This window comes from Sinocyclocheilus rhinocerous, unplaced genomic scaffold (assembly GCF_001515625.1).
Source record: "Sinocyclocheilus rhinocerous isolate Xijiao unplaced genomic scaffold, SAMN03320098_v1.1 scaffold938, whole genome shotgun sequence".
In the NCBI taxonomy this organism is placed as follows: Eukaryota; Metazoa; Chordata; class Actinopteri; order Cypriniformes; family Cyprinidae; genus Sinocyclocheilus; species Sinocyclocheilus rhinocerous.
In genome coordinates this window covers 1,399,022-1,405,597 of record NW_015665007.1, presented here as the reverse complement: position 1 = coordinate 1,405,597, position 6,576 = coordinate 1,399,022, and the positions used below count along the sequence as shown (strand labels likewise).

Below are 6,576 nucleotides of genomic sequence, written 5' to 3'. Positions count from 1 at the left end.
AAAAAAGATACAGCAACAATTCATGTCCATAAGTACAGAAAAGCCCTATTTGAACAGGACCAATCTTACTTGTGGATGGTACATTTGTGTTTCATGGGTATGCACTACCAAAGTCTGGGGTTGGTAAGATTTATTAGAAATGAAAGAAATTCATAAACATTAATAAACGCCAAGGCTGCATTTATTTGATCAAAAATACAGTAAAAACAGTAATATTGTAAAATATTATAAAATGACTGTTTTCTATTTTAATATATTTTAAAATGTAATTTATTCCTGTGATAGCAAAGCTGAATTTTCAGAAGCGTTATCAATGTTGAAAACAGTTGTGCTGCTTAATATTTGTAAACTGTTATTTTTTTTTCAGAATTCTTTGATGAATGAAGGTCAAAACTGAACTAGAAATCATAACATTCTTTATTGTCTTTTTTTGCGTTTTGTGAATTTAACGCTTTTTTTCTCATTCATTTTGACCTGTCAGATATCATAAAGCTAAATTCATCTCTGCTTGGTGCACCTTTGTTACATATTTATACCTTTTTGCCAACTTTCTGGGTTAAATACAGAAGCATCAGATATGATTCTCACCCAAATTAATTTATACCACATATATTCCACATCCAGACAACAGAAACTCTTCAGAGATCCCAAATCCCATCTAAATCAGTGCATGAATTCCCGTTAATTCTATGCTAATAATTGTAACTCCATCCAAATAGCATTAAGATGGTACTGTTTTTCATGTCAGGATGTGTGTTCATTGTTACACTGTACCAGGACAAACATTCAGCAGGCCTTCTTCCCTCAAGCAGAACACCTCATTGTTTTATCTATTAACTATGTCCTGCTCCAGACGGAAACTTCCAGTAACAACAAGAGCACAGATGGCATTATTTTCAAATAAACTACAATTTCAATTACTACAATTAGCACAGGCCCTCTCATCCCTCAACATGCCTTTAAAGAGCTAGCCACACACACGTGCACAAACACACACACGCCACACACAAGTTTACTTAAGCTCTAGATCATTAGTGCAATGGCAAAGTGGGTCTGATTTGGCAGCGCAGCAAAAGAGCAATCATGTTTCTTTGGGTAATTTAGATTGGGAAAACAATAAGCCAATCGCTTTGATTCGCTTGCTTATTTATTTGTTTCCTCGCCAGCAGATCCGCCGACACGGAACATAGAGAACCAGCTACTTATAGTCGTCTGTAAACATTAAACATAGGGAACGTAACCAGTGGCATGTTTGTGAGTCGCTCCGAGCCGGCATTTTCGAGGAGGCTAAGAAAATCCCTCCTGGAAAGTCCCGTTCCATTCCCACTGATGAATGATGAAACACTAAAGATTACGAATCTGATCTCTCGCTTCTGTTCTTCAGGAAAAGAGGCGCCGCTATCAAATTCCCTCACGCAGGAAACTGGAGAAATTTGTTAACTAAATATTGTAAATAAGCCCTGGGAGAGAATCAGAAGGAGGGTAAATAGTCCCTTCAAGTGCAGGACTGTGAGATTTTGATATTATTTTGCTTATGAAGTCATCAGAACACTTACAGCATTCACATCCTAACAAGATGAAGATGTGAATGTTGTAGATTTGGGAGGGAGGCACAAAAAAAGAAGAAATTAATGGCTGAGGTTGGAAAAGCTGGCAAGATAAGTGGGGAAAAAAGGCAAATAAGAGTAAGTAAAAGGAATAAAAGTAGAATAGCACAGCTATTTGCAATGTTGATATTGTAAACTGAAATTATAATTTTTTCATTAATTGAAATTAAGGTGAAATAAAAAAAATCTAAATATTAATATTAGATGAAAAAAACTTAAGACAAAAATTAGAAATGTTGCCTTGACAACTAACGTCTCGGTTACGTATGGTAACCCTAGTTCCCTGAAGGAGGGAACGGAGACGTCACGTCGGATGACCGACGAATTGGGATCTCGCTTAGAGAGACCAATCTACTTCGAGTGTAAACTAAACGAGCCAATGCACATTGGCATGCGATTATTGCATCCAGCTGCCGCTGATCACAGCGTGAGTATAAGTAGGCAGCAGATGCAGCGCATATTCAGGTTTTCGCTGAGGAGCCGAGCCGGTGACCCGGCCGCTCAGCGGTGGTACAGGAGCTGTGGCGACGGGACGTGACGTCTCCGTTCCCTCCTTCAGGGAACGAGGGTTACCATAAGTAACCGAGACGTTCTTCTCATTAATCAAAACTAATTGAAGTTAACTATGGTCAACCTGTGCTGAAGCGCACAGGGGAGATGGCCGTCTGCAACACACACAGGGGTAGTGCAGCCTGCTGTGTGCAACCCACTCGACACGGGAAAACCACCGCCGCTGAAGCGCCGTACCACCAGAACGAGAGCTTCCTAAGAGCGTGCTTGTAATCGAACTCGTAGTTTCACTGAAGCAGAAGATCAGGAGCAGAACGATGAGACCGCTCTGCTCCGAAGCGAAAAGCTGAATATGGGCTGCATCTGCTGCCTACTTATACTCACGCTGTGATCAGCGGCAGCTGGATGCAATAATCACATGCCAATGTGCATTGGCTCGTTTAGTTTACACTCGAAGTAGATTGGTCTCTCTAAGCGAGATCCCAATTCGTCGGTCATCCGACGTGACGTCGAGAGTGACCGACTGAAAGGGAACTGAAATAAAATAAGAGCTAAAATTACTATAACTAAAACTGAAATAAAAATAAATAGAAATAAAAAGCTAAAAATTTATAAATGTAATTCAAATAATAATAAATACAAAAACAATATGTAAATAATACTAAAATAATAATATATCGCTCTAATGAGAGATATATACCTTGTTCGCAGGAAGGTCCTGTTCTACCAGGGGCGCAGTTACACCTCCCAGTCTCTGGGTGGCACTGTCCTCCCTCTCCACACAAACACACATGAGCGCAGTCTCTCCCATAGTGACCTGTAGGACAACCTGAGATAAAAGGACAGAAAAAAACAAATGTTATTAGCTAGAAATGCAGAATGCAACAACGGTCTCAATATGCTTTTTTTTTTTAAAGCTAAGCTACGTTTAACTTTACACTTTCCTGAGATACTGAAAAGCAGCAAGATGCTAACCATCGACAAAGATGTCTGTCTGATGCCTGTTTACGTAGACTGACAATTAACAATGGCCACACCCACTTAGACGACTGATTGATTATCAGGATCTTACTGGTGCTGCAGTTGGGTCCCAAGTATCCCGGCTGACAGATGCAAGAGCCAGTCCTGAAGTCACATCGGCCTCCATTAGCACATCTACACCTCTTCTTACAGTACGGGCCGTAGGTGCCCTCTTGACATCCTGTGATTATTATTTTTAAAATTTAAGCACTTTTATAAAACAATGTAAAAGTATGTAAACTGTAATTATATACAGTATAACTACACTGTTTGTTTGTGTTTAACACCATGCCAGCTTCTGTGGCTATTTCCATGGGGAGAAAAATTTATGGCTAAATTATATCAGGTTTTTACAATTTATTTTACAGTATAACTACATAACATATAGATACATTACCATTCAAAAGTTTGGTGTCGGTAATATTTATGTTTTGAAAGAAGTCAATAGTCAAAAATACAGTAAAAACATAAAAAATACTGTGAAATATTATTACAATTTAAAATAGCTGTTTTCTATCTGAATATATTTTAAAATGTAATTTATTCCTGTGATGCACAGCTGAGTTTTCAGCATCATTACTCCAGTCTTCAATGGCACATGATCCTTCAGAAATCATTCTAATATGCTGATTTGCTGATCAAGAAACATTTCTTATTATTATCAATGTTGAAAACAGTTGTGCTGCTTAATATTTTTGTGGAAACAGTGATTATTTTTTCAGGATTCTTTGATGAATATAAAGTTCAAAAGAACAGCATTTACTTGAAACCTTTTATAACATTATAAATGTTTTTACTTTCATTTTTGACTCATTTAATGTGTCCATCCTGAATAAAAGTATTTATTTATTACAAAAAAAAAATCTTCCTGACCTCAAACTTTTGATATGATTAATAAATAAAAACCATTTTCTATTAGCTCAATTGTAGATGAGCTGTTGGTCTGATTGAACAACTACGAAAACAACTTTATTAGGTTGGTTGCATAGTTGTGAAAACAACCTAGATATCAATTTACAGATATCAGCCTGCAGATATCGGTCTATATCAGATTGATATCTGCAGAATATGTCTTACTTGGGTGACAGCGGTTGCCATAGTAACCAGGTAGACAGATGCTTTTCCCAGTGACGTGGTGACAGCTGTACTGATCTCCAGAACATGTGCACATTTGAGAACAGTTCAAGCCAAACCTGCCCTGAGGACACACTGAGAGAGAGAAAACATTAGAAAATGACACAATACATGCAGAGATGACTTTAAAAAACGTGTGTGGGTTTTCCCTAAAATGTCAAGTTGTCTAGACACATTCCTGAAAAGACATCAGGCCTCAGACAGGAAGGAGATATGATATGAGATCACATGAAGGGGAGGCTAGACATTTCATTTAACGTCATTCAAACATGCTTACTTTCATACACTTTCACATCTGACTGGAGTACCTGACAGAAACCAGGCCATATGAGTGTGATTTGGGTATGAGTCCATTACACAGCACAAATCCATCTCACACAAACACTGAAAGACGATTATACGGCAATACATGAGACATTAGTGTATTCAGGGCTCAACAATAAGGATTTTTCTACTGGCCGAGTCAGATCAGTGGTTTAGATCAGTTTAGATCAGATCAGTTGCCGTCGAACTGTTGTATAAATGTAATATCACACAAGTACCCGTGCAATATCGCCCTATATCAGAATGGCTGTGATTACCTACTGTCTAATCAGCCATTCTGATATAGAGCGATATCTCATGGGTACCCGTGTGATACTGGTCGTATATTCATATATATATATATATTTAAAGTAATTTACACTTTCAGGCTAGGCTTTCTCAAGCCATCAAAGTCTGTCTTGATGAACGTTTTTATAGTTATTTATATATTGTAGTTATTTTATAGTTGTTTTATTTTATGATTTTTAAGATTTTTCACATACAAAATATGCCGGCAAAAATACATATATTTATCATTCTTGCATAATATAGTGTATATACATGCATACAACACTACAGCACTGTAACCAGGCCCGGATTGGCTAATCGGGAGCACCGGGAAAATTCCCGGTGGGCCGGTCTGTGTTTTGAACTGTCTTTTTTGAACGGTACTGTCATGCCACTGCTATGGGGTTGAAATATGGATGCCCGTATTTAAGGCATCAAAGAGTCCCGTATGAAAGTTATAACACAGTTTGTCCCGTATTCGCAGGCATACGCCATATGACCACCAGACCATATGAATAACAAATTCTCAATTGATAATTAATCATTAATTTTGCGCAAAATATTGTTTTATTTGTGAATATAATGAATTACAAGTCTGTAGAGAACAGTGCTCTATTGCAGACTTATATACTGAAGTTTTAATTACATTATTGTAATAGCTATAGTCAGTCGTGAACTAAAGTGGGCCGCTCTAAGGCATGAAACTCCAGGGCTGAAAATGACTCCCACTCCGGCCCTGACTGTAACTTTAAATCTTATCACAAAACAATGTGTACGTTTCCAAGACATAACACATGTACAACAAATCAACAAATCTAGCATGTAGTGAAAAAGCAGCACTAGAGATAGGTGTCATCCTTATTGTTGAGACTAACACAGATTTGTGTATGTTCAATTGATAATTAATCATTAATTTTGCGCAAAATATTGTTTTATTTGTGAACGTAGCCGATTTGCTGAAGGCTTTAAGACCAAGCGGAATGCTCTGCCGGCTGCTCTTGTTTCACAGCGAGCAGGACTCGCGCTTAATTTTTTTTTTTATTATTTAACTTCTAGCGCATTCTTAAACTTGGACCTCATTTTATTGAAGTAGAAATCCAAGTGCCAGAAGCAGCCCACAAGTTTTCTTTAATTGAAAAATATGCATTTCCATATAAACTGCGAATGCTCCGCATACCCAGGCCATTTGAGAGAATAAATTCACGGGATAATTCATATAAACATGATTATAAGTTGATCCCTTGTCATTTGAAATGTAACTTAAAGCTTAAAGAGTTAGGAATAAGTACGTAAAATGTTTTTTTTTGCCAAACGGTAGTAATTTTCTGTAAATATACCAGTTGCGGTTGCTTCCGGTCGATCGGATTCTCCGCAGCTTTCTCTGAAAAATGTGCTGTTGCTGTCAGATCTCGATTGCCGAAAATTACATTGTGTTTGATGCAAAACCAACTCGTCCAAATCAAAAGAAAGAAAAAAAAAACACTAACTGTATATTTTTATTTTCTCAAGCAAAGCAAATTTTAAAAGTCCACTGAACAACTTACATTTTGGGTCATAGACAAGGTATGTTGAAGATATACGTTAAAGGGACAGTTCACCCAAAAATGAAAATTCTGTCATCATTTACTCACCCTCATGTTGTTACAAACCTGTATGAGTTGCTTTCTTATGTTGAACACAAAAGAAGATATTTTGAAGATTGCTGGTAATCAAA

The 6,576-nt window shown here is 37.4% G+C and overlaps 1 pseudogene; it reads right to left on the bottom strand.

Moving 5' to 3' along the window:
• The window catches only part of LOC107730818 (multiple epidermal growth factor-like domains protein 6), a 65,115-nt pseudogene that overhangs the window by 21,836 nt on the left and 36,703 nt on the right, over nt 1-6,576 (bottom strand).